At 33.7% G+C, this 17,616-nt stretch overlaps 1 long non-coding RNA gene and 1 other non-coding gene across 2 annotated transcripts; both read right to left on the bottom strand.

Moving 5' to 3' along the window:
• Nucleotides 1-703: 703 nt before the first annotated feature.
• Nucleotides 704-13,334, bottom strand: LOC116252307 (uncharacterized). The gene is made up of 5 exons (XR_007572266.1): nt 13,122-13,334; nt 12,612-13,038; nt 7,149-7,250; nt 3,524-3,764; nt 704-888 (listed from the first exon to the last, which is right to left on the bottom strand). It is a non-coding gene; the product is annotated as an uncharacterized LOC116252307 (long non-coding RNA).
• Nucleotides 11,245-11,316, bottom strand: TRNAH-GUG (transfer RNA histidin (anticodon GUG)). The gene has a single exon. It is a non-coding gene; the product is annotated as a tRNA-His (tRNA).
• Nucleotides 13,335-17,616: the final 4,282 nt, after the last annotated feature.

Raw genomic sequence — 17,616 nt, 5'->3', positions numbered from 1 at the left:
AATGATGACTTAACTTTTGTCATTTGATCCTAGTCGTTCAACCTATCATATCAAAACAAACCGTTAAGAAAAAAAAAATGATGATGTTTATTATCTAACATTACTTTTTATATTATTTGCATGTTTTCTTAAAAACCATCAATGTGTATGAATCGGTGACTCACCATAAATAAATAAATATATATATATATATATATATATGTATGAATTGGGGAGACATCGCATATAGTACGTGTTATTAACAAATACGCTTGCATGACTCTCATTGCACTATTAGATGTATTTATTTTCGGTAGAATTATAATATTTTAATTGTATAAGACAAGACGTGCTATTCGCCAACTGTGTTTGATTGTATCTCTGCCACGCTAGGATAGGTAAAATCATACCTAATTGAGTAGGCTCCCCAACATTTACATATGGATCGTGCCATGTTTGTTTGTTGGTACCAAAGCAACTCAATTTTTGTTAGGCTGCCTCTTTCTTTTTAATGAAATAAAAAAAGAGCCTGCCATCGCTTTGCCTCTTCCATCAACACGGGTGAAAACCAACACTTTAATTTTTGAATCTAGATAGGGCTAAATTAAATTCAAATCTAAAAAATACATGGTACAATTAATTTTTTTTTTAATTTTTTTTAATGTATTTTTTTTTTCATTGGTTAGGATGGAGCCATGGCCTAGGCGGCCCCCCTCCTTCCGCCCCTACCTGCTAGACTTAAGCAATAATGAGTTCTAACATAACCCTTTTAAAATAACCATCCAAAAGTAAAAAAAAAAGAAAAAAGGCTGAAGTCACTCACCCAACCTCTCATCCCATAAGATACAAGGCTTGTATTGGTGCCTTGAGATGCTGCCCTTACTATGCTTCAACTTGTAAGTCGGTGACCTTCATTTAAAACATAGAGAATTAATCATTGAGAATTTAATGTGGAGGAGTTTTACTCAACTCCATTACACCAATCCAAGAGGGAGATAAAAGAACAAGAATGACTTGCTTCATTTTATTTATTCTTCAGTGTATATTAAAAGTCTCATTTCGTAAAGCATGACTATAATTTATTATATATATATATATGGCTTTATTTTTATGTTTGCCCAATTTAAGCATAAAAAATAAAACCTTTAATTGGAGAGTAGTTATGAAGGTGTCGTATAGTTTTTCTGAGTGACTTTTTTTTAAAAAAAAAAAACCGTATGTCCAACAGGATATCGTATACAGCACGGTAGATGCACGCAAAGGAGAAGAGCAAGCAAGCAATGAATTTAATTGATAAAAGACAACTTTCAAAAAACTACAAAAATACAATGCTGTATAATTTATTAGCAAGTACAGAAATTTATTAAAAAAATGCATTATGAAATTCCACACGGATGGATCGTGGCAGTGTGTGTCCAATTTGTGCACCCAAGGACATGCAGCCAAAACGGCACGTCCCGTGAACCTTCAATGCCATAAAAAAAATAAATAAATAAAGAGAGGGACAGGTTGTCCAACCACATACCAGTTCACTATCTGGACAAACTGCCCAAGTGATTCTATTGCTGTCAGTCCAAAGGGGAAAATAATTGCAATGATCAGAAGAACCGGTTCTAGACATTTATAGCTGGGACATAAACAAGGAGCTGTGCAGCAGCCACGGGACCAGGGTTCCAGAAAACATGTGAATAATAAAAATACGTAAAGAAGAATCAACCCCAAAGAAATGGCAGAATAAATTTGATTGGTAAGAGATCTCACGCCTGAGACCTGATCTCAAAGGTCTCAAATTAAAGAATACCAAGTACTGGCGTAGGTAAATTCCTTGGGGGTTAAACAATGCATATGAGGTTCTTCATTTTATACATGCTTTGGATACAAGTATCTTTCTATTAATATATTCTGCCATTACTTGGTATTTTTATTAAATTTACCTACCTATTTTTTAATTTGAGACCTTTGAGATCAAAATTTTCTGTCTGTACAACTGTTTTGGAAAATTTTCATTTTATACATGCTTTGGATACAACTTGGGGTTAAATAATTGCAATGATAATTGATTAAATATACCTTAGAGGGTTATACATGCTCACAGAATCAAATTTGTGACCACCATATTTGCTCTAGAAAATTTTCTACAGATACAAGTATCTTTCTTATTTAAAAATCAAAATTGGTACCTTGTCCTGTACAACTGGTTTAATTTCTTCATTTTATACATGCTTTGTATTGTTTATACGTGAAGTATGTGAGATCAATTACTTGGCTAACTTATAAAAACACCAAGGTTTGGCAATAGTTTATAAGCATGCATATGAGGTTCTTCAGCAAATGGCCCTTAGTTTTCTAATTAACATTCTCAAAAGATGTGCTCAACAGCTGTGGATATAGTTAGAGAAAAGATTGAATTGGTTGTACAAAGTTGACTATGTCAGCATATAGTTAAGTGGGGTCAGTATCAAATCAACATGTTAATTTATTCTGAGACAATACCTGGTGACTTTAACATTTATGTAGCAAGGGTAAGCGATAACAGAGATTAAACTCAGGCAAGTTAGATGTGTACGAATAAACAATAAAAACAGCTTCCGTCGTGTTTCTGACTGTGCCAAAATCTTATGTGTTGCTGAAATTGTACTATTTCTAATCATAAAGCAATTCTTTACAAATTTTAATTGTTGACATGGTTCCCGGTTTCAATAGCTTATTTCACGTTGTTAGCAACACATAATAAACCTCTATATCTTATTTCCGATCAAAGGTACGATGGTTGATATCATGCTGACTGTGATTGACATGAATCCTCATGAACATCAATATGATTGTACTTATGTATGACAATAAGCATAGTTTCACCCATGTATGATCAAATGTTAGATTTCGATTAGAGTTTGAAATGCTCGTGATCAGAAGTCTTTAAAAACTTTGTAATGTAAGACTATAAAAAATCGAAACCTTCAGTTTGCATCTTCACGACAAAATGCAATCATTGAAAGTGTTCAGAACTTATAAGTGAAAGCCCACATTTGCATTTATAATTACTCCTTTTTGTTGGGCGAACTGATATTTTGGGATGTTGTAGGAACAACATGCCATACCACTCCACGCAGGAGTCTAAGCCCCTTTCTTCCTCCACCCCACCCCTGAGATCTAAGACTGCTGTGAGACCTATGTGGACTATGGTACACCTTGTCAATTAGAATGTTGCTTTACCACCATGCAAGATAACAAGTTGTTGATGCGGCTCAAAGGAGACTCATGTGCACATCAAATTAAAGCATGCCCCAACCTGCCCCCTAATCAATTTCAATTCACTTCTTACAAAAACAATAAATTGACACCATTAGGAGAATTTTGCACATGTACATAAATTCATAAATACTTGTAAACAAAAAAGTTCCATATGTAAAACTATTCTCAAGTCATTCTACTTAAGGTGTTATAAATTTTACTCTCTTACTTTTGGGGTGGTGTGTGTGTGTGTGTGTGTGTGTGTGTGTGAGAGAGAGAGAGAGAGAGAGAGAGAGAGAGAGAGAGAGCACACCAGGTGATGATTCTTTGAGATAGCACTAACAGTTTGAGAGGGGCCATATCCTGTAGATGGTATTGGTTCAAATCTTACGTACTGTGGCTCTTAGCAGGAGAGATCGATACAAGAGTATGGTGAAGGCACTTTGAGTTCAAGGAGTCTTATCCTTGAACAAATACAACACTAGATAATCTGGGCCGGATGCTTTGTTTTACATCTCCCGAGCGGTAAGATTCTTTCAGATAACCTATGATAGCTTCAAAAAGGAGAAACAAAGAAAAGTTTCAACACCTATCATTCTCAGAAGACTGAAATAGAGGCACGCGAAGCAATAACCAACGTGACAGCCTTTTCCTTTTCAAGAAAAGGCACACTCTGAAGCAAGTATAGAAAGTGGAGGAAAAAGAGAAGGTGCAGGAGAAAAGATGTTAGGTAAGGTACCCATGTTTGATGCTGAAAACAGCAACTCAGGCAACCCTGTTTCCTGCTGCTAAAATGGCAAATGAAGTGATGGTTGTATTTGGCTATTTAGGGCTAAGGCCCCATTTGATCCTCTTCTTCATGCAACAGTTCCACAACTGGGCAACTAGGGTTAAGGATGAGGGCCATCCTTTGTTTTGCACTCAACCTCGTTTATTAATTGACTGGACATACCTGACCTACTTTGGCAAGCCAGCTGGAGAGTGACGGAGACAAAGAAGAACCATTTAATAGTCGACTCCCCAAGACTTCGGATATGATTATTACTCGTGTTTCAGTTTCACAAGCTCTTTCAGTATTTTATTTATTCACGTGGAACTGCAGAATCATAGTGGTCACAAAGATGCCTTTTCTTTTAACATTTATTTATTACCTACACGTAAACCACCTCCAGCATTGATCTATGGTAGATGTTTTTATTCATGAATCCGCCTTTCGTTTCTAGTTCCTAAGAGAGGCTTAAGTTTGATGTGATCTATGAATTTTCAGACGACGGTTAAGATTTAAGGGTTACTCCTTTATGCAGTGCTAGTTTCTCAATTTTCCATGGACATAGGAACTAAGAAGAAGCTTATTCAATCCAACGCAAAATAAAGCAGTTCTATTCTTGCTAGTACATCCAGTTGTTGTTGATGTTATTATTATTTGCTTCAATATTTTGATCCAGGATTTCAATCTTGATTTATGCATATAAAATTGGCAATCTACATTTTGCAATGGTTTTAAAAACTTAGGTTCATCTCCAAAAATTGGCAAGTATAATGGCATGGCCACTAATGACATTGGTGGCAGAAAAAGCCGGATGTAAACACTAATGTTCCAAAAAGAAAGAGAAAATATCATTTGGTCCTTTATAAGCATATATATATATATATATATATATATATATATATATATATATATACACATGTTGCTATCTTTTCCCAAAATAAAGAATATTTTAGTGAGATGTTGATAAAATTTTCAACCTCTTTCCCTTCACCAAGGGCTACAGCATGATGAGACTTGATAAGATGCATGATTCACATCCATATGGATTCTTATTCTTGTCTTTGGATGCTCATAAGGTCCCACCACCAGCGAAGCCAACATGGTTTTTTGTAAGTTTAAAATGAAACAGGTAGGAGTAATATAGGTGAAGGATCAAGCAGTACGAAAGAGGGAGGAGATGGATCAAGAGAAGTCCACACAGTACTTGCTGTTTTTCACCAAACTACACCAATTCCTGTGTTCGAGAAAATAGGGGACACCAACAGATCTTTGCTGAGATTTTCGCTGTCTTTTTTCTTGCAGTTAGTGTCTCCCATTAGTGGGTCAGCTTTTCAACGTAAGCCAATTGAGGTGATTGAACGACATGCACGAGCATGTCTCTCTCTCTCTCCTTCGCTCATATGAAACCAAAGTGTCACGAGCATCCAGTTGACAACCTCAGTTGGTATTAAAAGGAAAGCTTAACCACATTTTGATATACATCACAGCAAGTTCATGTAAACACATGTTGAAGCAAAAAATCCAATTTACATATTAAAAAGCATATAATTGCATACTGCATAAGCCCTACTGCAATGCCAGTTGGGACAAAAGAAGAGAAGTTACTATAGATTATAAAAAGATGAATTAACATGAAGATGCAATGCTTCAAATTGCATTTACAAGAGAACTATTAATATATTTATGTATATTTGAATCTAAATCCAATCAATGTCATTTCATAAATCTGAATCCAATCCAATTTCTTAATCAGATATTAATTTTTTTTTCATATACAATGTTTGTGGAATGGTTCGGTCAGATACCGAATACAAATTCATTTTATTGACATTTCTAAAGAGTGTTTGGAAACTGTAACAAATTGTTACTATTTCATGAATTTGCCCAAAAAAATTGATTCTAAAATATTTTAATAAATTGACCCAATTTTTTGGGGCAGATTCATAGGATGATAACAACTCGTTACTGTTACTGTTACCCAATGACCTGTTTGGCAGAAGAAACACTCAGTGAGTGTCCAATGAATATACTCGAAAGCATGGGTAACTTCGTGAAACACTAAAACAAATATTATGTGAATCTACTTCAATCTTTACAGCAAATTCATGAGGCACTCACAGTGCTCCTACTGCCAAATGACCTCCAAATGTTGCTATTTTATAAGTGAAACGATTTGTTGGGTCAAACAATAATCACTAGAGATAGACCTACTTATTCACGACTCATGCTTTGAGTGTTCTTCCTGATCACAGTGCCCGCGAGGCCATTTACGAACAAATTACAGTATTTGAATCGTCAAGAGAGTATATGAGATGGAGATCTTATGAGAGAGGTTAGAGACCACATACACTTAATCCTCTCTCAAACTCCCAAGTTGTAGGCAGAGGATGATGGCGCGTTTCCCTGTCTCCTCAACCTTTGCTATCATCTTTATAGGGGGTTAAAATTTCTCCCATTCATGGGGGCATACGAAGTCATGCTCGACATGGGCAGACCCAAATCCATATCCAACATCTCTCATTTACACATGAAAAGGCAGAGATCGATCATATCTATATAATGCTTCACTCCTTTAGATTTTCAATAGAAGCAATTAAATTAGGTGGCCCCTGTAACGGAGTTGTTTTTAACATGCAAAGGACAATGTAATTAATCTATTTTGATCATTCTCATTGCACATGGTTCTCGTTGTGCCCAGATTTGATTCATCTCCTTAGTCTTGGACATATTTAATCTCCCGGCGTAAGTAATCGTAAACATATTAAATTATGGCCTTCTGTACGTCATTTTTTGCTTACTGTCTGAAACTTTATTTATAATGCAACTTCAGCTTCTTCGGTTATCTCCCTTTCCTCCCCACCTGCTCTGGGTGGCATTGGCGTGACCTATCCTCAACTCGACATTGGATGCTACTAATGAAAAATAACCCCAGACTTCGCCCTCACAAGCACGAAGGAACACGTTCTCTAACAGTGTAATGCACCTGGGCATGCAGGTGGCTAGGCTAGCCTCGATTTTATCCAACCTAGTTTCTGGAAGTGGAACCTAGGCAAATTAGTGCATCCCAATGTGTTGCGGATGTTCCGGCTATCATAAAGAGGGGAAAACAACAAATAATAATAATAATAATAATAATAATAATGTTAAAAGTGCAAATAAATTCTCGTACCTTGGAAAAGGCCAGTTGCACCAAACAAGAAATCGTGCTCGGATACAAATGTTGGATATACATAAGAATATCCAGATCAAGTCGCAGATGAGATTTTACCTCCTACATTCGGCGAACACGAGTCAGATGGATTTATGCATATATTCGCGGATCAAATGCACTCCAAAGGATTGAGATAAAATAATCAACTAATGAACAGCAATGAAACCAAGTCAGATAAATGTACAAGGTTAACTCAAAAATGTAAACTAAGGTGGTTTACAACAAAAAATATACGCAACTCATAATCATACTAAAATGTCATGGTATTGACTTAAGAAGGAAGGGGAACTGGTAAGTGTTTGTAAACTGCTACAAAAAAATTGAAATAAGACCACCAACCATGCATAAAAATGAGTACAAATCTTAAACATACTAAAATGTCAACAAACTAATTTTAAGAAGAGGAACTAATAAGTGTTTATAAATCTATAACAAAAGTATTTAAACGCTGACATTTTAAGAAGGGGGACTGGTAAGCTTTACAAATTTACCAGAAGAAGATTAATGAAATAAAATAACCAACCAATGCATAAGAATGAGATCTAGTTAGATGCATATAAGTTTAACAAAAAAATGCGAAATAATATGTGGCTTTTCCATCAAGTCCTGTTTTATGCTAACCTAGCCATACTAAAAATGTTCGGTACTGATTTTAAGAAAGGGAACCGACGAGTGTTTATAAAAAAATTAAAATAAACTTATCAGCTAATGCATAAGAATGAAACCAAGTCAAGTAAATATATAAGGTTAACTTAAAAATGTAATCTAATGTGGCTTAAATCTTAAAACATACCAAAACGTCAGCAAAATAATTTTATAGTAAGGGGACTGATAAGCGTTTATCAATATATAACAAAAAGATTGAAATACTGATTCTTAAAAAAAAAAGACTAATAAGTGTTTCTACAACACAAGAATAACGAAATAAAATAACCAACCAATGCATAAGAATGAAATCTAATTAGATAAAACAATAAATTTAACCTGAAAATGTAAATTAATATGTGACTTATTCATCAAGTGGCCTTTTCATGCAAATCTTAACCACACTAAAATGTCTAGTAAGTTTAAGAAAGAGAACTGAATTTGTAACAAAAAGATTGAAATAAAATAGTCATTAAATGCATAAGAATGAAATCTAGTTCAATAAATATATATGATTAACTTAAAAATGTAAATTAATATATGGCTTTTCTATCAAATTGTCATTTTATGCACATTTTAAACATACTACAATGTCAAAGAACTGATTTTAAGGAGAACTGATAAGAGTTTGCAAATTTATAACGAAAAGATTGACATACTGATTTGAACAAGAGAAACTGATAAGCGTTATAAATCAACAACAAAAAGATTCGTGAAATAAAATAACCAACCAAGACATAAGAATGAAATCTAGTTAATTAAATATATAAGCTTCACCTAAAAATGTAAATTAGTATGTGGTTTGTCCTTCAAGTGGTTGTCTCTTTGCAAAACTTAAAAATACTAAAATGTCAGCATGTTGATTTAAGAAGGAGAATTGATAAGTTTTTGTAAATCTATAACAAAAAGTACAAATAAAACAATGAACCAATGCATAAGAATGAAATGCAGTTAGATAAACATATAAGGTTAACCTCAAAATGTGAATAATATGTGGCATGTCTAACAGTTTTACAAATCTTAAACATAATAAAATGTCAATGCACTAATTTGACAATGAGAACTGATACGCAGTTATAAATCCATAACAAAATATCAAAATACTGATTTTGGAAAGGGGAACTGAAAAGTGTTATAAATCTACAACAAAAAGATTAATGAAATAAACAGCCGACCAATACATAAGAACTATGTTGTTAAGGCCTCACCTAAGCTTAGCCTAGGCGTGGACTAAGCATGAGTCCACACCCATCGCCTAAGTCCACCACTTAGGCAATGGCGAATGTGTTGGCGCCAAAGCTGGCACCTAAGAACAGCCTAGGCTGGCCTAGGATCCAACACGCCTAGTCCATGGGAAAGTGACAAATCACATTTCCTTTCAATTAAGGTTTCTTAATTAAGTATATATTGTTATGTTGATTATGCTGTTATATATTGTTAGTTACTTAGTCTGTTATATAGTATTGGAATACCTCATACTGTTATATATATATATATATATATATATATATATACCTGTTATAAATTTATATGTAGGTACTATTATGTTAAATTGTATTGTAATACAATTTGTTATTCCTGTTATATGTATTGTAATACGTGTTATATGTATATACTATACAGTCTGTTATATCTGTTATATAGGATTGCACCAACCTATTATATGTATATACTGTTAGGCTGTTATATAATACGTAGTATTGTGATACCTGTTATATGTATATGTTAGTGTGGTTATGCACTTACATGTATTGTTACTGTTGTGTATTTATATGTATACTATTAGGTATTGTTAGTCTTTTTTATTACATTATGTTTTTCTTTAAGTACATATGGATTAAAGCCTTCTTGTGGATTTACATTCCTTCCTCTAGAGATTAGATTTAGATTTTTTACTGGTTTCTTGTATTAAATTACATTTAATGAGTAATGTTAAACTTCTGCTTGCATATTCAATGAAGTAAACAATTAACTTTTTATTGTTTAAGTTATTTATGGGTGTTATATTAGTACTCTCCACATTTCAAATATTAGTAATAGTTAATCAAAATGCCTAGGCATATTAACATAACTAAAAATAAAATGAAAAAAATGGTCACCTTTTCCGCTAGGCCTCACCTAGGCCCGCCTAGGTGCCTTGACAACATAGCATAAGATTGAAATTTGGTTAAATATATGTACAAACTTAAGCGAAAATATCCATTAATGTGCGGGTTATCTTTCAAGCGGTTTTTTTTATGCAACTTTTAACCATAATAAAATGTCACAGTAGTAGTACTGACTTTGAGAATAGGAACTCATAAGTGTTTATAAATTTGTAACAAAAAAAATTGAAATAAAACAGCCAACTAATGCATAAGAATAAGTACAAATCTTAAACATACTAAAATGTCAACAAACTAATTTTAAGGGGGAAAGTTATAAGTGTTTAGAAATCTGTAACAAAAATATTGAAATACTGATTTTAAGAATGGAGATTGATAAGTGTTATAAATCAACAACAAAAATATTAATGAAATAAAATAACCAATCAATGCGCAAAAATGAGATCTAGTTAGATACATATATAAGTTTAACCTCAAAATGTAAAGTAATATATGGTTTGTCCATGTTTACCATACTAAAATGTCAGGTACTGATTTTAAGAAAGAGAACTCATGAGTGTTTCTAAATCTATGACAAAAAATTGAAATAAAATAACCAACTAATGAATAAGAATGAAACCTAGTCAGATAAACATATAAGGTTAACTTAAAAATGTAAACTAATGTGGTTTATCTATCAAATGATCGTTTTATACAAATCTTAGAATATACTAAAATGTCAGTACACTGAAGTTAAGAAGGGAAACTGATAAATGTTTGTAAATCTATAACTAAAAGATTGAAATATTGATTTTAAAAAAGAAGAATGAAGTGTTATAAATCTACAACGAAATTATTAATGAAATAAAATAACCAACCAATGCATAACAATGAAATCTAATTAGATAAATATATAAGTTCAACCTAAAAATGTAAATTAATATGTGACTTGTCCTTCAGTGGCCATTTTACGCAAATCTTAAAAATACTATAAAGTCGGCTTACTAATTTAAAAAAGGAAAATTGATAAGTGTTTATAAATTTATAGCAAAAAGATTGAAAAAAATAATCAATCAATGCATAAGAATGGAATGTAGTTAGATAAATATGTAAGGCTAACCTGAAAATATAAATTAATATATGTGTCTGTATCAAGTGGTCATTTTATGCAAATCTTAAACATACTAAAATGTCTGCATGCTAATTTTAATAAGAGGAACTTATAAATATTAAATTTATGATAAAATAAAATAACTAAAACAATGGATGAGAATAAAATCTAGTTAGATAAACATACAAGGTTATGCTAAAAATGTAAATTAATATGTGGCTGCTGGGATTCGAGCCCAGGTCTCTACGGCCACAACGTAGAATTCTAACCACTAAACTACAGCCACCTTTGATGCACTGATTTTCGAGTTAAGAATAACATGGACAGATACATTTTTGAATTCTCACAAGCAAATGTTTGATGTTTAAATTACATATTAACCCATTTAATAATAGAAAACTTTTCGATGGCTAGAAGCTAAATAAAAAGTAAAAAAAAACGCATCTTATATTTTTATAATTAGACATTTGCTATCAATTTCATTCTTGGTTGGTGTATGTTACTATCTATCTAGTAGGTCAACTGATCCTGCATTCTTTGAGTTGGCGGCAAAAAAATTTAAAAGAAAAAGCTATTGTGCCAGTTGGAACTTAGTCCCATGCTCTGCAGCTAGAAGTATCACCATCATTTTATACATTGAAGTATTTTCTTAATATTATGCTCGAGAAAGACCCGTTTTTGGTGTAAACTTTTGAATCAAGGACCAGTTTTAAAAGGTTCGGCATTATTACGTCCTATCATTATCATACACCTTCCGATCAGGTAGTCATGTCTTATGCAAATGATGGCCGTACTTTCGGCCATAGTCACAAACATCAAAAGATCAAAAGTGATAATACAAACTACATTTGCAACAAATAAAAAAAATGAAAAAAAAAACTGAAAATGAAATAAGTGAGAAACTAATAACACAAACAATAAAAAATAAGTAGATTTGCAAAAAGTAAAAAATAGGAAATGAAAAAAAAAAGTTTGGCATTAAAAAAACTAAAAAATGAAAAAAGTGAAAACACCGCGATGTTTAAAAAAAAAGTGTTTTTTTTTAAGTTTTAAATGGCCATTTAATTTATCTCATTTTTTTCGTGTTTTTTTTCAAAAAAATGTGTTTTCTGTGACTATGTAATTTGGCAGCATTTTTCAGTCTTAAGCGATTAGTTCTCAAATAATCACATAAACTATTTACCTATTTAATTTAATATACTGAAGCAGAATCAATCTGCACGAGAGATTCTCTAAATATATAATTCTGTGGAAAAACAATTTTGCGGATGCTGGCATTCGTGCCCAGATCTCCACAGCCAACATAGAATTTTTACCTCAAAGCTACAACAAGAACACCATAATTCATGCAATTAAATGTTGATGTATAAAATGCTTATCAAGTAGGTTTAACTCCAAAGAGCATGAAATATAAGAGCCAAGACTCAATTCAGTTCAATTCAACCTTTTTAATCAATTACGGACCAACTGGAACCCCGATGCTTGCAGGCTAGGAAAAGGTAGATAGTAATGACATATCAAGCGTGCTGCAGGCAAGTTATCCAATTTCACAGCAGAATTACCGTAAACTGAGTCACGTACCTTGGATCGCGTGAGCCCATGTGTAGAAAGAACACACACGAGCCCCCCAAATTCGACTCATAGGGCTAGATCGAAACTATGCCATGAGATAATCATCATCCGCAAGCCTCACAACATCAGACAAGTCATGTGAGAACATCATTGAGCAACGAAATCATCCATCCAGTGGCAGCAAAGAAACCAAGAGATCACTGATAGGATACAAGAAGGGAAAAGCTATAAGTTCGGGAAGGACGATTCATCCTTCGAGATCAACGATATGTAGGGAGGAAAATGGCTATCAATGAGTTGTCTCAAGAAGGTCACTGATCATCGAAATTCGGCATCCAATACTCAAGAACGAAATAGATCATTATCGAGATCAAGAATCCGCAGGGTATGAAACAGAGAAGCAAGGCGGCCAAGACATGAGTGTGCTGGATGAATCCTATTAAGAATGCCAGTCAATCACGAAAAACCCTCAAAGCACATAACTCAATAGACATGTCAAGAATCAGAAGGCAATCAAACCGGAAAGCGCCATTCTCCTTCCAAGATGACCTTGGCCCGATTCGACCGCACAGGGAAGACCATCCTCCCTCCATGCGCAGGGCTCTGCACCTCGAAAGCAGTAGCGCCGCTGGAGGAAAACCTTGGGTCCCCGTTGATGGAGAGAACGACGCAATTAAGGAGGAGCATGAGACGATAGCCCTTCCCTTCCTCTTCCTCATCTCCTCGTCTTCATTTTTGATCTCCAGAAGAAGACCGCGACCCTTTTCTTGGAGGGAAATTTTCGTTTATGAGGATGTCCTGCCGGTGTAACTTCTTGTAACGGATTTTTCATTTGACCCCTATATTTTAGTTGTAATCACAATACGGCCATATGATTTGTATATTTCTTAATATGTGCTTAACTTTTGTTAGAAAGTGGCATTTCTCAGATAAAGTCTGCCCCTCAACAAAGTTGAGAAACAAACTGAACAAATCTCTGCTATCAACATTTAGTACAAAGTATTAGGTAAATAGAAAACAAAGTATTAAAACCCCTTAAAATATCAAATGATAGTTAATAACACCTAAAAAAGGTTGTTTTTAGAAAAAAACTAGTTTTTTTTAAAATAGATTTTTTAATTTTTTTCCTGCTAAGAACTTGTAAGTGGGGAGTCATAAATGATTTTCCAAGTGGTACTCATTCACAGACTTTCATGTAAAAAAACACGAATAATTATTTAAAGATGGCAATGTGAAAATAAAGAAACATTGCCTATACTAACCCATATGTGACTTAGCGAGTAGGGCTGTTTATGCACCAGTTCGAGCCGAGTTGAGCTCGCTTTGCGTGTCTTAAAAGGAACTTGAGCTCGGCTCGAGCTGGAGCTCGAGCTCGACATGAGTTCGATTTCATTAGCTCGAGCTCGACTCAGCTTGATTGAGCTCAAACCTAAGGTTGGCTCGAGCCGAGCCAAGCATTTCATTGAAAATTTACAATTTTTAAAAGAAAAGGTGGCATATAGACTTAAAAACCACCCACGTATCAGTGACGTGTATATCCATTTGAGCAGTCTACCCTTTTTTGATAATTTTATCATATGTATTATATTTTTTTTTTCTCGAGCACCTGAGCCGAGCCTACTTAACTCGAGCTCGACTTGTTTAGGTTGTCGAGTTCATTTCTTAACTCGAAGTCGACTCGTTTAATAAACAAGTCAAGTTCGAGTAAAGTTTATCGAGCGAGTTCCAGTCGAGCTCGACCTGTTGAACAACCCTATTCGTGACTTTAAAAGAGTCAGTTAGGTACCATTCAAATGCACTAGACGACAGATTGGATTCGAATTAGGGATGCCAAATACCCAAGGTTTTACCATATTCAAATCTGACTTCTAAATTTATAACTGAATCTGATCAGGAAATCCGAATTCCTTATTGGCTTCAAATCAAACGGGTAGTGAGCGGACCCTCTGCTCAAATGTCCACCCATATGTATTGCTATTAATAAAATTATGTTAACATTTTTTTTTTGTCACAAGACCTAATGTCCACCCATATATATTGTTATGAATAAAATTATGTTAGTATCTTTTTTTGTCACCAAACCACATATCTTATACCAGATTAATAACTATGCTCTTATATAAGCCCCTTTATCTGGTGTCATAAATATGCACATGCAAAAAATTTCTCTGGTGTTATAAATATGTACATACAAAAAATTTCCATACACCGAGAGGAAAATCTTTTGGAATATTTGCACATTGGGCCGGACAAACTCAAAACATGTATTTCTCGGGCCATCTGAGTGTTGCGGCCTCATACATGCACATCCCGATGCATTCGGACCACTCCTGATTAATTTTATTATTTCAATATAGTTTTGATTTGGATTTTGTAGGTACTTTGAAGTTTGTTTTTGTAGGACTTCTATACTATCTTTATATTCTTGGAAGCTTCCAATTTTACTTAGGATAGTGGCTAATTGGTCTTCCAAATATAATCGCATTCGCCTTTTCTCAACGAGAAGCCGTGTGTCTTGTTATTTTCACTTTTTTGATGCATGTGAGAAGATTTTTCAGCAGTATACGTCAGAAAATTCTTGCTGTAGTATATGCACTCAACAGTTTTCGCTTATTTTTGCTTAATAAAAAAAAAATAGTAGTTACGAACGATTGTGATACTATTGTAAAATTTTATGAAAATAAGAATTCAAAAAGAATGAGTCAGCCAAGATAGATATCCTTTAAAGATACCCTTATAAACCAAAATTATAAAGTAACATTTGAGCACATAAAGGGAGAAGACAATCGCCTAGCCAACATGTTAAGTAGACTTTAAAAAGATGAATAGAGATAGAGACATTGATGTTTGAATCTTAGATTAAGAGACTTATTAAAATTATAAGTTATTTTGACCAATCTAAAAAAAGATTACATGACCTTGACCCTGCTTTCTCCATCGAAAAAAGGAAAGTTAGTGATAATCCATTGGATATTGTTATAAGCATGCAACAGCTGGTCGCTGCCGTAAGGGTTCAAGCATCTTCATCTCGTTCTTCTGTTGATTTTTTGTTACTTTCACTTTTTTGAAGCGTGTGATTGATGGTATGACAAACTTTTATGGTTCATACCATTCATTATATAAATATTGTTCATAGTCTGAGTAACTTTAGTTTGATTGGTAATGTGCATAATATTCTAATCGATTCATATGGTAACGTGATGGTATGTCAAACTTTTATGGTTCATACCATTCATTATATAAATATTCTTCATAGTTTGAGTAACTTTCATCTGATTGGTAATATGCATGATAATTGGCGAAAGAAAGAAAAAGAATAGCTAAATGAAAAAATACAAGCTTTAGAATAAGAAAATAGAATCATGAGGAAACATGTTCAAGAAGAAATCATGATATTAGGCTAAAAAGAATGTTCAAACCTGGAGATATAAAGCCTTATGGTTATGTTAACCTAGACATTGAGTCTATTCCTCCCTCTTATAAATACTCATGTGAAGCAAAACAAGAAATCACGACCAATATATACACTTCACTTTTTCTCTACAAACCAGAATTGCTGAAGACACTATTAGAACTGCTTTGATTGAAGAATATGTATATTCTCAACTGAAGGGATGGAGAGCTTATACTATAACCGCATACCAATATGCTCGGTGGACAAAAACTACTTGTATGGTAGTTGAAGACAGAAATACACAAATCTTCCTAGTAGACAGTTGGGTTATTGAAAAATTTTACATTCTTTTCCAAAGTGTTTTATAGATAAACCCTCGCCTCTGTAAATATTTTCGTCAAATCTACGACAATAATCTGGTAGATTGGACAGGTGACAATCAGAATGTTGGAGCAGTCATCCAAAGAGATGACAATGAAGATGAGTGAAATGTTGGCGATGAAGGAAGATGAGATAATAATGAACAATACAAAGAAGAAATTGAGAATAACTAAAAAGAAGTAAGGACGAAGCTGCTGAGTCCTTAACTCTGCAGCCATCAAGATCGGTAAAATTTTACCCTTGCAAGTTATGGTTAAACTTTCAATGGATATAGTGTTTCTTATGTAAAATTTAAGCATCATATGTTTGAGAAGAAACGTGATAAGCTTTTCTTTGGAAAAATCCCTCAAGTTAGAATTAGGATTTGTATTGTACATCATCACTTTAAAATCTACTATGGGAAAAACCCTTCAGGATAAGTATGAGTATTACTTTTGTAAATTTTTGGCATAAAAATTTACCCTATGACGTACCCTACAGATTAAAACAATGGGTCACATCCTGAGGTAAATCATCTCGAGGAGCCTCTAGAAGATTGTAGCACTGCGAAGGACACTGTAGCGCACTGTAACACTTTTTGGATATGTTTGACTGTCACCTCATCTAGCACACGACAGTTGTCCTTCTTCGAGTTTCTTCAAATGTAACTACTTTTGTCTCTTAGTGTTTAGTTTGTTCGAAAAGGAATCTAATTCCTTTTCAAGTTGTAATTTGTTCTCAAGTCTGGTGTCTATATAAACACCACCCCAGCATCTGTACTCATCATCATCCACCCATCCTCTTTGTTATCCATCCACTTATCTATCATTTCCAAACTCTCATTCCTTTTCTTCTCTGCCCCATCTCCTCTGCCTCCCATGTTGTTGTAAAAGCGAACCGGTGCATTTTCTCGAAGTCTTTAATAAATAGTTTAGTATAATTAACTAATTCTAAAAACCGTTGAAGACTTTTGATATCATGTATTTCAAATTCTAAAGCTTTTGTGGTTATGTGTGGTTGTAACTTGACTTTTTTTTCACCAATCTCTACACCTAGATATTCCGTGTGTTTTTTTAAAAAAGTGTGTCTTTTTTGCTATTGATTATAATTTCATTTCATAAAAATTTTCCTAATAACCATTCACATGTTTCACACATGTAGTCCAATGAAATTTTAAATTTATATAAATATGAATTTCTAATGTGTTTAGAAACACTAATTTAATATAAATCATGATTTAGTTCACGTTATTTTTGTAAA

Source organism: Nymphaea colorata, chromosome 1, assembly GCF_008831285.2.
Source record: "Nymphaea colorata isolate Beijing-Zhang1983 chromosome 1, ASM883128v2, whole genome shotgun sequence".
Taxonomy (NCBI): domain Eukaryota; kingdom Viridiplantae; phylum Streptophyta; class Magnoliopsida; order Nymphaeales; family Nymphaeaceae; genus Nymphaea; species Nymphaea colorata.
Note: the sequence above shows the minus strand (reverse complement) of the source record. Positions and strands in the feature narration are given on the sequence as shown.